The following is a 16,766-nucleotide window of genomic DNA, read 5'->3' as shown; positions in this document are numbered from 1 at the left end:
ACAAGATTACCATAGCTTGCTTTATACCAACAATCTCTGTGGGATCGACCCTTACTCACGTAAGGTTTATTACTTGGACGACCCAGTGCACTTGCTGGTTAGTTGTGCGAAGTTGTGACAAAGTGTGATTCACATTGGAGAGCGCTACCAAGTTTTTGGCGCCATTGTTGATTATCACAATTTCGTGCACCAAGTTTTTGGCGCCGTTGCCGGGGATTGTTCGAGTTTGGACAACTAACGGTTCATCTTGTTGCTCAGATTAGGTAATTTTTCTTAATTTTCTTTTCAAAAAGTTTTCAAAAAATTTTTTTCTCTTTTTCGTTTTTCAAAAAAAATTTATTTTCGAAAAAAAATACAAAAAATTTTGTGTTTTTTGTTTGAGTCTAGTGTCAATTTTTAAGTTTGGTGTTAATTGCATGTTTTAAAAATTTTTGCATTTTTTCAAAAATTTCATGCATGGTGTTCTTCATGATCTTCAAGTTGTTCTTGATAAGTCCTCTTGTTTGATCTTTATGTTTTCTTGTTGTGTTTTTTGTTATTTTTCATATGCATTTTTGCATTCATAGTGTCTAAGCATTAAAAATTTCTAAGTTTGGTGTCTTGCATGTTTTTCTTTTCTTGAAAATTTTTCAAAAATAAGTCTTGATGTTCATCTTGATCTTCAAAGTGTTCTTGGTGTTCATCTTGACATTCATGGTGTTCTTGCATGCATCATGTGTTTTGAATCATAATTTTCATGTTGTGAGTTATTTTTATGTTTTTCTCTCTCATCATTAAAAATTCAAAAATTAAAAAAAAATATATCTTTTCCTTTTTTTCTCATAAATTTTGAAAATTTGAGTTGAGTTAGTCAAAATTTTTTAAAACTTAGCTATTTCTTATAAGTCAAGTCAAATTTTCAATTTTAAAAAATCCTATCTTTTCAAAATCTTTTTCAAAAATCAAATCTTTTTCATTTTTTTTATGTTTTTCGAAAATTTAAAATTATTTTTCAAAATCTTTTTCTTATCATTATTTCAAAATTTCAAAAACTTTACTAACAATTAATGTGATTGATTAAAAAATTTGAAGTTTGTTATCTTCTTGTTAAGAAAGGTTCAATCTTTAAATGCTAGAATCATATCTTTTAGTTTCTTGCTAGTCAAGTACTCAAATTTTAAATTTAAAAAAATTAAATCTTTTTTAAAATATCATTTTCAATCATATCTTTTAAAAATATCTTTTTTCAAATCATATCTTTTTCAAAATCAATTTCAAAATATCTTTTCTAACATCTTATCTTTTTAAAATTGATTTTTAAATCTTTTTCAACTAACTAATTGACTTTTTACTTGTTTTAAAATTCTTTTCTTTTTCAAAACCACCTAACTACTTCCTCCTCTCTAATTTTCGAAAATTCATCCTTCTTTTTCAAAATCTTCTTAATTAACTAATTGTTTCAAATTTTAATTTTAATTTTAATTCTTCTCTTAATTTTCGAAAATCACTAACCCTTTTTCAAAATTAATTTTTGAAATTCTCTCCCTCTCATCTTCTTCTATTTATTTATTTATTTACTAACACTTCTCTTACATCTCAAGAATTCGAACCTATCTTCCCCCTTGTGTTTGGATTCTTAACTCTTTTCCTTCTTCTATTCCTTTCGTCTTCTACTAACATAAAGGAATCTCTATACTGTGACATAGAGGATTCCTCTTCCTTTTCTGTTCTCTTCTTTTTCATAAGAGCAAGAACAAGGAAAAAGGCATTCTTGTTGAAGCTGATCCTGAACCTGAAAGGGCTCTGAAGAGGAAACTGAGAGAAGCTAAAATATAACAATCCAGAGACAACCTTATTGAAATTTTCGAACAAGAAAAGGATATGGCAGCCGAACCCAACAACAATAATGCAAGGAGGATGCTTGGTGACTGTTCATACCCTGGGTCAAGATGTCCGACCTGGGATGTTTAGCAACAAGTCAACCGACCTCTTCAGGTCAGGCTATCCGACCTCTTCTTAAAGAGCTCGGCCAATATCCGACCTCTTCTTAAAGAGCTCGGCCAATATCCGACCTCTTCTCAAAGAGCTCGGCCAAATGCCCGACCTCTTCTCAAAGAGCTCGGCCAACTCGCCAAAGGAGCCCAAAGCAGGCCCAAAACGAAGGAACATAGCCCAATCTAAAGGCGGCTAAAGCCCAGAAAGATAAAGGCGGTTCCCTTGAAGATAAGATGACCTCACTTAAAGATAAGATAAGATAACTAACTTATCCTATCTACAGGAGGCCACATCTCACCATTATAAATACACTGGAGCACCCAGGTATAACTCATACTCTGATTCTACATAAAACCTGTTTAATACCCATGCTAACTTAAGCATCGGAGTCTCTTGCAGGTACCCCCCACCCTCCGGTGACGAAGGATCAGCAGTGCAACCAGTCCAACAAGTCGGACACAACAGCTCCGACCAGTACAGAAGATCTCGTCCGAGATCGACCTACAGTTTCAGGTAACCCTCAGAACATTGGCGCCGTTGCCGGGGAACCTGGAAGTCATCCCATCACCATGGCGGACAACCATGACAACGACCATGATTCAGATCTAGAGGATGGAACACCGCACAAAGACGCGGATACTACACCAAAAGATACTCTTCAACCCACCAAAGGCGAGAATCCGCCAAAAGAGGAGGCTATGGAGGCACTTCAAGATCGCTTAAAGCAACTCCAAAAAAAAGGTGGAACATCAACAAGAAGCTGAGAGAGACCTACGAAGGGAAGTTAGGTGATGCCACGAGTTAAAGGACAAGCTCCTAAAACTCGAAGCAGATCTCAAGGCCAAAACAACTCGATCCGGTCACGAAGACAGCCCCTACAAAGATCAAGACCCATTCACCAAAGATATCATGAAAGCTAAAGTCCCAAAGGACTTCAAGGCTCCCGACATGATCCCGTACGGCGGCACATTGGATCCAAGCCATCATCTCAGTAATTTCAGAAGAATGTACCTCACCGACACATCGATCGCCATTCAATGCAAAGTCTTCCCGACTACTCTAACGAAGGCAGCAATATGGTGCTTCGACAGTTTGTCTCCAAGATCCATCACAAGTTTGACGACCTTGTTAAGAAGATTCCTCGCCAGGTTCTCCATCCAGAAGGATAAAGCCAAACACACTTCAAAGCTTGCTGGGAATTAAACAAGGAGATCAGAAAAGCCTTCACAGCTACATGGAAAGATTCAACAACGCATGCCTTGACATACAAAGTCTTCCAACAAAAGCGGCCATCATGGGACTCATCAATGGCCTAAGAGAAGGACCTCTCAGCCACTCAATATCCAAGAAGCACCCAACATCTCTGAACGAGGTACAGGAACGGGAACAGAAATACATCAACATGGAAGAGAACTCTCGACTAGGAGAAAGCTAAAAACCGAATTCTCCTAACCCACCACGGGACAAGGATAAAGAGTCCAAGAAAAGAGAAGATCAATCGGAGAAGATCCCACCACCTCGCCCAATCAAAAGCAAAAAGGAGAAAGAGGTCGGACGAGTTGAAGGCCCACCTCATAACAAAGAATTGGGCAAGTTGAAGGTCCACCTCACACCAAAGAGGTCGGACGAGTTGAAGGTCCACCTCACACGGAAGAGGTCGGGCGAGTTAAGGTCCACCTCACAACAAAGAGGTCGGACAAGTTGAAGGTCCACCTCACACCAAAGAGGTCGGACAAGTTGAAGGTCCACCTCACACTGAAGATGTCGGGCGAGTTTAAGCTCCACCTCACACCAAAGAGGTCGAACAAGTTGAAGGTCCACCTCACACGGAAGAGGTCGGGCGAGTTAAGGTCCACCTCACAACAAAGAGGTCGGACAAGTTGAAGGTCCATCTCACAACAAAGAGGTCGGACAAGGTGAAGGTCCACCTCACACCGAAGAGGTCGGGCGAGTTAAGGCCTACCTCACGCCAAAGAGGTCGGACAAGTTGAAGGTCCACCTCACACTGAAGATGTCGGGCGAGTTTAAGCTCCACCTCACACCAAAGAGGTCGAACAAGTTGAAGGTCCACCTCACACGGAAGAGGTCGGGCGAGTTAAGGTCCACCTCACAACAAAGAGGTCGGACAAGTTGAAGGTCCATCTCACAACAAAGAGGTCGGACAAGGTGAAGGTCCACCTCACACCGAAGAGGTCGGGCGAGTTAAGGCCTACCTCACACCAAAGAGGTCGGACAAGTTGAAGGTCCACCTCACACTGAAGATGTCAGACGAATTGAAGGTCCACCTCACAACCAAGAGGTCGGACGAGTTGAAGGTCCACCTCATACCAAAGAGGTCGAACGAGTTAAACATCTACCTCACACCAAAGAGGTCGGACGAGTTGAACGTCCACCTCACACCAAGGAGGTCGGACGAGTTGAAAAGGACAACGGAGTACGAACAAGCCTTCCGAGATTTCAAAATTCTTGGGGCAACCACCCATCCTTTCCAGACCACGGGAAAGTGAAGAACTCATTATACCTCGCAGTGGGAAGTCACGCAAAAGCCTCAGCACTAGTCAGAGAAGACGAAAGTGGGAAACAACCCGTCTACTTCATCAGCAAAGCTTTACAAGGGACCGAACTAACCTATCAACAGATAGAAAAAGATCGCCTACACCCTCATACTCACCTCTCGACGACTCCACCCATACTTTCAAGCTCACACTATCAGAGTTCCAACCAACCAGCCAATAAAGGGCATCCTGCAGAAAACAAACTTAGCTGGAAGAATCCTACAGAGGACAGCTCGGATAATTCGGGAGACCTTGGACAAAACCAGAGAACATCTCGGACAATTCGGGGGACTCTGGACAAAAACAGAAAATAACTCGGACAAATCGGAGAAAAATGAAGCCCGACACATAGAATGCCCGAGCTTATGCATTTTCAAAACCAACCAGCACCAACAGCTCGGACAATTCGGGGATATGAGGTCCGACACATACCTTGAGAGCAGAATGCCCGAGCTGATGCATTTTCAAAACTAGCCAACCAAGGGGCAATAACAGAAGCCCCATCCGAGCTACATTACAAGACCACAACAAATCGGTCTCGAAGGCGGTATAAGGGATGTACTCAGGGTCAGCCACAGTAACACGCATTTAAACTATGAAATCCAGCTAATCAGACACGCTGTCCGGGATCTTAGTAGACATCTCAAAGACATAGGTCGACTATGGAATTACTACCAAACAACTCGGGCAAATAAGGAAACAACTCGGACAATAACAGTAAAACATAAAGTGACAGACGTGGCAGTAAAAGGGAAACCCCAGGACTCACACAAAAGTCCAAGGGCACCCTTTGGAGGCAACAACAGAGCAAAAACCCAAATACAAAGTCAAAGCTTTACATCAAAAAGCATGCCAACTTCCACATTGCCCCACCAGAGGAGCTCATCAGTGTAACATCACCTTGGCCGTTCGCAAAGAGGGGACTCGACCTCCTCGGACTATTTTTCCAAGGATCGGGACAAGTCAAGTTCCTCATTGTAGGGGTGGATTACTTCACAAAATGGATTGAGGCAGAGCCCCTAGCTAATGCCACTGCTCAAAGAAGTCAGAAATTCTTGTACAAGAACATTATTACAAGGTTTGGGGTTTCTTACTCCATCACCACAAACAATGACACTCAATTCACGGACACAGGTTTCAAGAAAAGAGTGGCTAACTTGAAAATAAAGCACCAATTCACATCCGTAGAACACCCACAAGCCAATGGACAAGCAGAAGCTGCCAACAAAGTCATACTAGCTAGGTTAAAACGGAGACTAAAGGACACAAAGGGAGCTCGGGCTGAAGAGCTCCCACAAGTCCTATGGGCATATCGAACAACTCCACACTTCACCACAGGGGAATCACCCTTCCGATTGATTTACGAAATGGAGGCAATGATCCCAGTAGAGATCGAAAAAGGATCCCCCAAGAATGATCTTCTACAATGAAGAGGTCAACTCCCAAATCCAAAGGAAAGAACTCAACCTACTTCCAAGAGTCCGAGAGAGAGCTCCGATCAAGGAAGAGGCGTTAAAACGTCGAATGGCCTCAAAGATACAATCAGAAGGTAGTACAGCGAAGCTTTGCCAACAACAACCTTATCCTAATCCGAAATGATATCGGAACAACTCGACCTGGAGAAGGAAAGCTAGCACCCAACTGGAAAGGACCAAGTTGTTTAGAAGAACTGGGGAAAGGTTGCTACAGACTGCCCGAACTTGAAGGGCAAGAGCTACCAAGGTCATGGCATGCCTGCAATCTAAAAAGGGCGCCAGGCCGAGATCCAAAAAGATTGCCCGACCTAGAAAGGTAAGTACTAACATGTACACACTCTTATCTTTATATTATTGTTTAAAAGATTGCAGATTCCCTAAAAAGTTTCCTACCAAAGACGCCCGACTACGGCAGGTCGGCAAGGTGAAACACCAAAATCATCGCCCGATCACTGATGACAAGTCATCATATACCCTTTTTCTATGCTTTTTCATACAAGAAATTGATGATTTGTGCTTAAATATTGAATGCTTTTTGTACTTAAATGATATATTTTCTTGATATTTTAATTTTATAAATCTTGTAGGAAATAAGAAGAAAAAGAAGCAAAGAAGCACAAAAAAGGAGAAAAAAAAGAGCTTTGGGGTACACTTTGAAGTTGGGGTACACTTTGGAGCCTTAGGCCACGCTTTTAAAAGCGTGGCCCATGACAAAATCAAGGAAGGAAGCAGCCAGCACGATTCTGCCCTGCTCTTGCCAAGGGCAGGATCGTGATGCACATTAAGTCTTGGAAGCAAAATTTTGGCTAAGTTAAAATCTGGGCGCTAACAGCATGACCATGCCTCCTTCAAAGGGCTATAACTTGAGCTACAGACGTCCGATTGATGTGCTTCCAGTTGCGTTGGAAAGCTGACATTCAGAGCTTTCCAACGATATATCACAATCCATATTTGGCGCAGAATTGAGGCAGGAACGAGAGGCATCTTTAAGGGCCAAAAATAAGCAAAAATAAACCAAGGAAAAGAAGTAGCGTGTTTGCCTCCTCCGTGATTCGAACTTGGGACATGAAGGAAAGGACCCTGCCCTGCCCTTGGCGCGGGCAGGGCAGCATTTGGAAAGCACACAAATTTGGCGCACCAAGCACCAACGCACGCACCAAAATCCTTCCTTGGCAGCACCAGCGCGCACCACGATCCTCTCCTGGCAGCACCACAATTTTCTGCCCTGCCCTTGGCGCAGGCAGGCCAGCGTTTTGCGCTCCTGGCAGCACCATGGCCACACCAACTCGCATCAACATGCACCAAGGCCGCACCAACCTCATGCACCATGCACCAAATTTCTGCCCTGCCCTCCACAAGGGCAGGGCAGCCTCCTGGAAGCAATTTTCCTTTATGGGCCAAAAATTGAATTAAAAAACCAATTCAATTCATTTCTTCACCAAATCAAAAGCCCACCCAAATCCCAAAATCCAAGGATAGAAAGTGTATAAATAGGAGCTAGTTTGATGTAATGAGGGACCTTTTGCTTAGCTTTTGAATTTTGCACTTTCTTTTGAGCTTTGAATTTTAGCAACTTTCCTAGAGAGACTGAACCGAGCTTTCAGAGAATTAGGGAGGAGAATTGATCTCTCTTCTTCCTCGTTCTTGCTTGGGCATTTTTAATTTTCTTGTTTTGATTCTTGGGTGTTAAGAATTGAGGAAATTCTGTCTCAATCTCCACTCAAGAACTCTTTAATTTCTCTTCTGCATAATTGAACTCATTTACATTCCCTTTACTGCTTCTTCTTCAATTCCTTGTCAATTGCTTTGTGAACTTGGATCTGGGAAGGTAAATAGAGATCTAGGCTCTGCTACCTAGTCTCTTGAGACCTGAGACCCCATTTTACTTTTGGGTTCTTCTGTGAACCTTTGCTGCAGAATTAATTTCCGTTTCTGTTTGAATTTTAGTTAATTCCAATTCATCTTCTACTTTTATTGATTGTTGCATTTTACTTTCTCCTTGTTTAGATTCTGCAATCCCAGCCCTCAATTCCCTTTTATATTCAAGCAATTTATATTCCTTGCCATTTAAGTTACTGCAATTTACATTTCTTGCACTTTAAGTTTCAGTCATTTAATTTCTTGTCATTTAAGATTCTTGCAATTTTACTTTCTTGTTCTTTAAGTTTCCTGCAATTTTACTTTCTGCACTTTAATTTTCCTTGCTATTTAATTTCTGTTGGTTACACTTCATCCGAATTCACTTAAATGTTAGCTTGACTAAACTAATCACCCACTAAAATTGCTTGATCCATCAATCCCTGTGGGATCGACCTCACTCTAAGTGAGTTATTACTACTTGATGCGACCCGGTACACTTGCCGGTTAGATCTATGTGTTTGGAAAATTCGTTTTCCACAAAAACACCATCAAGTTTTTGGCGCCGTTGCCGGGGATTGATTTAGATCAACAATGATTAAGTGGGTGAGAAGTCTAGATCAAGCATTTTTTGTTTTTGTTCTCTGTTTTAAATTGATAGCAAGGTGTTTGAGTTATTGCCTCACTAAGAAATTCTATCCCTGTGACATGAATTTCTAATTTCATTGATGTTTACAAAATACAAATGGAGTTCAACTCATCTTATGGTCAAACAAAATTTTATGGGATATCACCCACCATCACCGATCTCTAATGATGGCTGGGAATATCACCAAGAAAATACACATTCTGAGCACTCCAACTCATGGAGATTTGCTTCAGAAACACAAGATGAGCAAGAGAACCATATGGGATATTTCCTTCCACCACAAAATGATGCAAGTCATGATTCTAATGATGGCTGGGAAGGGAATTCTAGTGCTCCATATGATATTCATCCAAAGACATCATCACTTGACCATACTTCAACAGAAAGCCCCTTTCAAAACTCACCACCCACACAAACTTCCATGAACCAAAGCCTCTCAAAGCTTGAGACCATGTTTGAAAAATATGAGAGGGAGTTACAGATATCATGGAACGAGCAAGAAAATTCATTCAAAAACATGGAAATAATGTTAGCTCAAGTGGTGAGTGCAACAAAGAAGGAGGAAAAACAGAGGAAGAGGCTACTGTATCAAGTGAACTTTCAACGAAGAACAAGGTGGTTGAAAATGAAATTGCACTTGAGATGACAAGGGAACATGAAGACTCACAACTCTCACAAACTTTCCTGACCCAACAACTCTCAACACTTGAATCCATGATTGAAAGGTATGAAGAGGAGATGAAGAAAGCATGGGAAGATCAACAAACCTCCTCCATGAAAGAGCTACTAAAGCAAATGTTGAGTGTAAAAGAGGAAGGGGAAGAACAAGCTAGTGAGGAGGACAATCAAGAACGTCCAAACTCAAGTGAAGCAGAAAAGCTCATGGAACCACCAATTCAAAAGGCTTTGGATGAATACAAAACTCCAATAATCACACAACCACCAAGACCTGGACTCAAAGAAGTGAAGGCAACTAACAAGAGCACCAATTCTGTCCCTAAGTCAGCAAGCAAGCTCAACCAAGCCAACTTCAAAAGAAAGCTTGCTGAGAGGAAACCAAGAAAGGGGACAAGAGCTGAAACTTCTCCCCTCTTGGAGTCATTCCTCTTAACCAATTGGAAGAAGAGGAAGAAAGTGAAGAGCAATATGTCAAGCTAATGACACTAAAAGAGCACTTGTTGGGAGGTAACCCAACCGTAGGTACATTTCTTTCTATGCTTTGTTTAAATTCAATAAATTGGCATATGGTTACATTCTAAGTTTGGTGTTGCCTTGCAACAAATTGTTCTCAATCTTTTTGGATGATTGCATCAAATCAAAAATGAAAGTGACACACCAAGATTCTAAGTTTGGTGTGCCACTTATTTTTTATGCAATTCATTAAGCAACACCACTTGTCTGCATAATCATAAGGCCTTTGTAGTGTTGTTTTTCTTTTGGTTTGACACTTTATTATTCTGTTTGCTTTAGTTACTTCTTTATTTTTAATACTTCCACTTATTTTGCTTCTTAACTGTTTTTGTTAATATATCACCAAGAGATCCTTATTCATGACATATTCTTGGCTCGGTGATTGTATTTAACATATAACAGTTTCTTTTGTTTAGTTTTAGTTCAAATAAATTGACATATGATTGCATTCTAAGTTTGGTGTTGCTATGCAACAAAATTTGGTTCAAATACTTACAAGATACTTGCATCAATTCCAAGAGAAAGTGTCACACTAAGTTTTGTGTGCCACTTATATTTTTATGCAATGTATCATGCACACCATCTTATGTTTGCAATCATAGTTTTTATTTCTCTGTGCCTTGATGGTTACTCTTAATCTTGCTTGCCTAAACACATATGCTACTGACATCCTTTTGTGTGAGACATTCATGATCTATTTTAGACCCCACCACCATTGTTCTAATTGTTGCTTGAGGAAGAGCAAGCATTCTAATTTGGTATGGGAAGGAGAAGAATGGGAGGAAAATGACAACAATAGAGAAGATGGATTACAAGGTTGTAAAGTTCCTTTTCCTCTCATTTATTTCTAGCACTTTAAATTGCATGATTGTCACATTATCTTCTTTGTATGCATGTGTGGTATGAATAAGCATAGCCTAAATTTTGATTTGTAACATGTTGCTGTGGCATTATAACTACCAACTTGAGCTTTGTGAATTCAAAAGCAATAAAGCATCATGATCATAAACAAACAAGGCATTAAAGAAGATTTTAGCATGTGCATACAAGTATTGGAAAGCTAGTATGATTAATTGTTGCTCAATTGCATTGGATTTTATTTAATTGAAGTTTTTCATCTAGAACATTTTGTGAAATCTTTTGAAATCATGAAAACCTTGAAGGAAGCAAATACAATTAAAGCAAAAAAAGAAAAAGGGAAAGAATGAGAAAGCTGAAGGCTCTGAGTACCAATGGCAATTTATTTGTTAAGTGCTTGTGGTGTTTATGTATCAAGCCAAATGCTTGAAAACAAAACACTTAGAAGTTAAGGCTAGGCTCAAGTGCAAAAGCACTCCCTCAAAGCTCAAGGCTCTGAGCATCAATGATTAGAGAGTCAAGAAAAGAAAAGAAAAATGAGCTTAATGAAGTCCTCTAATTAAATGCTTGTGGTGCTTATGTATCAAGTGGTAATACTTGAAAACAAAGCATTTAGATGTCGTAGCTTTGTTATTAACTCATGGGGCAAAGCACCCAAAAGGAGAAGCTAAAAAAAAAAAAAAAATCAAAAGCTTGTTTCAAGGAAGAATTATAAGAAAATGATTTCATAAAATAAGCTAGATAGAAGCATCAATCATTTACATCTCTTTTGTAATTGTAGCATGCATAGAAAACTAGCTTACCATGAACATTGAGTTGCTATTCTTCTTACCTTGGATTGTCAATCTTTATTGCATGATTCTTTTCTTGCTTGGGGACAAGCAAGGTTTAAGTTTGGTGTTGTGATGACAAGTCATCATATACCCTTTTTCTATGCTTTTTCATACAAGAAATTGATGATTTGTGCTTAAATATTGAATGCTTTTTGTACTTAAATGATATATTTTCTTGATATTTTAATTTTATAAATCTTGTAGGAAATAAGAAGAAAAAGAAGCAAAGAAGCACAAAAAAGGAGAAAAAAAAGAGCTTTGGGGTACACTTTGAAGTTGGGGTACACTTTGGAGCCTTAGGCCACGCTTTTAAAAGCGTGGCCCATGACAAAATCAAGGAAGGAAGCAGCCAGCACGATTCTGCCCTGCCCTTGCCAAGGGCAGGATCGTGATGCACATTAAGTCTTGGAAGCAAAATTTTGGCTAAGTTAAAATCTGGGCGCTAACAGCATGACCATGCCTCCTTCAAAGGGCTATAACTTGAGCTACAGACGTCCGATTGATGTGCTTCCAGTTGCGTTGGAAAGCTGACATCCAGAGCTTTCCAACGATATATCACAATCCATATTTGGCGCAGAATTGAGGCAGGAACGAGAGGCATCTTTAAGGGCCAAAAATAAGCAAAAATAAACCAAGGAAAAGAAGTAGCGTGTTTGCCTCCTCCGTGATTCGAACTTGGGACATGAAGGAAAGGACCCTGCCCTGCCCTTGGCGCGGGCAGGGCAGCATTTGGAAAGCACACAAATTTGGCGCACCAAGCACCAACGCACGCACCAAAATCCTTCCTTGGCAGCACCAGCGCGCACCACGATCCTCTCCTGGCAGCACCACAATTTTCTGCCCTGCCCTTGGCGCAGGCAGGGCAGCGTTTTGCGCTCCTGGCAGCACCATGGCCACACCAACTCGCATCAACATGCACCAAGGCCGCACCAACCTCATGCACCATGCACCAAATTTCTGCCCTGCCCTCCACAAGGGCAGGGCAGCCTCCTGGAAGCAATTTTCCTTTATGGGCCAAAAATTGAATTAAAAAACCAATTCAATTCATTTCTTCACCAAATCAAAAGCCCACCCAAATCCCAAAATCCAAGGATAGAAAGTGTATAAATAGGAGCTAGTTTGATGTAATGAGGGACCTTTTGCTTAGCTTTTGAATTTTGCACTTTCTTTTGAGCTTTGAATTTTAGCAACTTTCCTAGAGAGACTGAACCGAGCTTTCAGAGAATTAGGGAGGAGAATTGATCTCTCTTCTTCCTCGTTCTTGCTTGGGCATTTTTAATTTTCTTGTTTTGATTCTTGGGTGTTAAGAATTGAGGAAATTCTGTCTCAATCTCCACTCAAGAACTCTTTAATTTCTCTTCTGCATAATTGAACTCATTTACATTCCCTTTACTGCTTCTTCTTCAATTCCTTGTCAATTGCTTTGTGAACTTGGATCTGGGAAGGCAAATAGAGATCTAGGCTCTGCTACCTAGTCTCTTGAGACCTGAGACCCCATTTTACTTTGGGTTCTTCTGTGAACCTTTGCTGCAGAATTAATTTCCGTTTCTGTTTGAATTTTAGTTAATTCCAATTCATCTTCTACTTTTATTGATTGTTGCATTTTACTTTCTCCTTGTTTAGATTCTGCAATCCCAGCCCTCAATTCCCTTTTATATTCAAGCAATTTATATTCCTTGCCATTTAAGTTACTGCAATTTACATTTCTTGCACTTTAAGTTTCAGTCATTTAATTTCTTGTCATTTAAGATTCTTGCAATTTTACTTTCTTGTTCTTTAAGTTTCCTGCAATTTTACTTTCTGCACTTTAATTTTCCTTGCTATTTAATTTCTGTTGGTTACACTTCATCCAAATTCACTTAAATGTTAGCTTGACTAAACTAATCACCCACTAAAATTGCTTGATCCATCAATCCCTGTGGGATCGACCTCACTCTAAGTGAGTTATTACTACTTGATGCGACCCGGTACACTTGCCGGTTAGATCTATGTGTTTGGAAAATTCGTTTTCCACAAAAACACCATCAATCACGACAAAGTCGGCAAGATGAAAACCAAACTCATCGTCCGATTACAAAGCGACAAGTCGGCAAGGTGAAAACCAACTTCACCGCCCGACCACGATGAAAACCGAATTCATCATTCAATTTCGAGAAAGTGAAAAACAATTTCACTGCACGACCACGATAAAGTTGAGTCGTCCGATAAAGGTGAAAACGCAATTCACCCAAAGGACGAGCTAGAGATGCCAACCACTTGCTACAAATCGGCAAAGATGAACACACAATAATAAAGTTATAGAAGTAATCCCTGAAAGAGACCTGACAAAGGTCCAAGAAAGAGGGTTACGAAATAACTTAGAAGAGATCGACATGACGAAGTCGGTCTCCTACAATAATAAAGTTATAGAAGTAATCCCTGAAAGAGACCTGACAAAGGTCCAAGAAAGAGGGTTACGAAATAACTTAGAAGAGATCGACATAAAGAAGTCGGTCTCCTACAACGGACAAGTTATAAAAGTAATCCCTGAAAGAGATCTGACAAAGGTCCAAGAAAGAGGATTACAAAAAATAACTTGGAGAAGGGACTGACGTAAAGAAGTCGTCCCATAAACAAAAAGTTATAAAAAGTAATCCCTGAAAGAGACCTGACAGAGGTCCAATAAAGAGGATTACTAGAAATAACTTAGAAGCAACCGACATGAAGAAGTCGGCCCAAAGCTACAGCTTGGAACAACAAGAAAAAGTCGGACCAACAAAAGCTACAGCTTGGACCGACAAGAAGAAGTCGGACCAACGAAAACCACAGCTTGGACCGACAAGAAGTCGGACCAACGAAAGCTACAGCTCGTCGACACAAGAAATTGGACCAACGAAAAGCGTGCGCTAAAAGGGACATAGCTTTGCCCAAAAAGCCACGGCTCCATGACAAGGCTATCAAAATTGTTCAGACCAACTAAAAAGGTTCTACCAAAGAACACTAAAAAGTCGTCGGACAAGTTAGCCCCAAGGACCACCGCAACCAAGCAGAAAGTGGACAAAACCGGCAGTGATCAAAAGAGGTCGGACAACAAAATACCGACACTCTACAAAGATCCACAAAGGGGACAAAGACATCTCGCAACGGCCAAAGGCAATGCCAAACTCGCACAAGATAAAACTACTCAAGATCGACCAAAGTCAGGATGCTTGAGTACGACTTCCCCCAAAGAGAGCACGATCTCACGGAAAGATCGAACTCAAGCAGGGGCAAAGTCGTACAGGTCGACGTCAGCTAAGAAGAGGCGCAAGTACAAATCTCAAAAAAAGAACAAGCCAAAAGGTTAAGAAAAAACCTTAAAGCTCAAAAGTGCTTAGCTAAATGGGATACAACTCCACTCAAAGAAGTCACAATCTCAAACAGGGCTACGTACGTCATCCGAGACTAAAAAGGTTCTATACAAAGAACACTAAAAAGTCATCAGACAAGTCACTAAGAGTCCGGATATCAAGCCGCAAGGATAACTTCACCAAAGCAGAGGGTTGTCAACACAAAAGCAAGGAGTGATCCAGAAGGCAAGGGTAGAAAACCCACACTACTACTCAAAAGAGGACGGACTGTGAAGTACCAAACCTCTAGAAAATCTGCAAAAGATTTCAAAGCAATGAAGAATCAAAGCCAGACAGATGCTTGAGCACGACTTCCAAAGAGATCGAAGCTCTGAAAAACACGATCTCACGAAAAGATCGAACTCAAGCAGGGGCACTGTTCATACCCTGGGTCAAGATGTCCGACCTGGGATGTTTAGCAACAAGTCAACCGACCTCTTCAGGTCAGGCTATCCGACCTCTTCTTAAAGAGCTCGGCCAATATCCGACCTCTTCTTAAAGAGCTCGGCCAATATCCGACCTCTTCTGAAAGAGCTCGGCCAATATCCGACCTCTTCTCAAAGAGCTCGGCCAAATGCCCGACCTCTTCTCAAAGAGCTCGGCCAAATGCCCGACCTCTTCTCAAAGAGCTCGGCCAACTCGCCAAAGGAGCCCAAAGCAGGCCCAAAACGAAGGAACATAGCCCAATCTAAAGGCGGCTAAAGCCCAGAAAGATAAAGGCGGTTCCCTTGAAGATAAGATGACCTCACTTAAAGATAAGATAAGATAACTAACTTATCCTATCCACAGGAGGCCACATCTCACCATTATAAATACACTGGAGCACCCAGGTATAACTCATACTCTGATTCTACATAAAACCTGTTTAATACCCATGCTAACTTAAGCATCGGAGTCTCTTGCAGGTACCCCCCACCCTCCGGTGACGAAGGATCAGCAGTGCAACCAGTCCAACAAGTCAGACACAACAGCTCCGACCAGTACAGAAGATCTCATCCGAGATCGACCTACAGTTTCAGGTAACCCTCGGAACAGTGACTATACTACACCTACTTCCAAATTTGATGGAAGAAGCATCTCAATCCCTGCCATTGGAGCAAACAATTTTGAGCTGAAACCTCAACTAGTTGCTCTAATACAACAGAACTGCAAGTTCCATAGACTTCCATCAGAAGATCCCTACCAGTTTTTAACTAAGTTCTTACAGTTCTGTGAGATTGTTAAGACTAATGGAGTAGATCATGAAGTCTACAGGCTCATGCTTTTCCCATTTGCTGTAAGAGACAGAGCCAAAACATGGTTGGAGTCACAACCTAAAGATAGCCTGGAATCTTGGGATAAGCTGGTCACGTCCTTCTTGGCTAAGTTCTTTCCTCCTCAAAAGCTGAGCAAGCTTAGAGTGGATGTTCAGACCTTCAAATAGAAAGATGGTGAATCCCTCTATGAAGCTTGGGAAAGATACAAGAAGATGACCAAAAGGTGTCCTTCTGACATGCTTTTAGAGTGGACCATTCTGGATATATTCTATTATGGTCTATCTGAGTTCTCTAAGATGTCACTGGACCATTCTGCAGGTGGATCCATTCACCTAAAGAAAATACCTGCAGAAGCTCAAGAACTTATTGACATGGTCGCAAATAACTAATTCATGTACACTTCTGAGAGGAATTCTGTGAATAATGTGACACCTAAGAGGAAGGGAGTTCTTGAGATTGATGCTCTGAATGCCATATTGACTCAGAACAAAATGTTGACTCAGCAAGTCAACATGATTTCTCAAAGTCTGAATGGATGGCAAAATGCATCCAACAGTACTAAAGAGGCATCTTTTGAAGAAGAAGCCTACGATCCTGAGAACCCTACAATGGCAGAGGTAAATTACATGGGTGAACCTTATGAAAACACCTATAATTCCTCATGGAGAAATCATCCAAATTTCTCATGGAAGGAACAACAAAAGCCTCAACAAGGCTTTAATAATGGTGGAAGAAATAGGCTCAGCAATA

The 16,766-nt window shown here is 40.8% G+C and overlaps 1 non-coding gene across 1 annotated transcript; it reads right to left on the bottom strand.

The window, feature by feature from the left end:
* Nucleotides 1–16,150: 16,150 nt before the first annotated feature.
* LOC130971282 (small nucleolar RNA R71) lies at nt 16,151–16,258 on the bottom strand. Its single transcript, XR_009082509.1, has one exon. It is a non-coding gene; the product is annotated as a small nucleolar RNA R71 (small nucleolar RNA).
* Between the last annotated feature and the right edge of the window lie 508 nt (nt 16,259–16,766).

Source organism: Arachis stenosperma, chromosome 3 (assembly GCF_014773155.1).
Source record: "Arachis stenosperma cultivar V10309 chromosome 3, arast.V10309.gnm1.PFL2, whole genome shotgun sequence".
Taxonomy (NCBI): Eukaryota; Viridiplantae; Streptophyta; class Magnoliopsida; order Fabales; family Fabaceae; genus Arachis; species Arachis stenosperma.
Note: the sequence above shows the minus strand (reverse complement) of the source record. Positions and strands in the feature narration are given on the sequence as shown.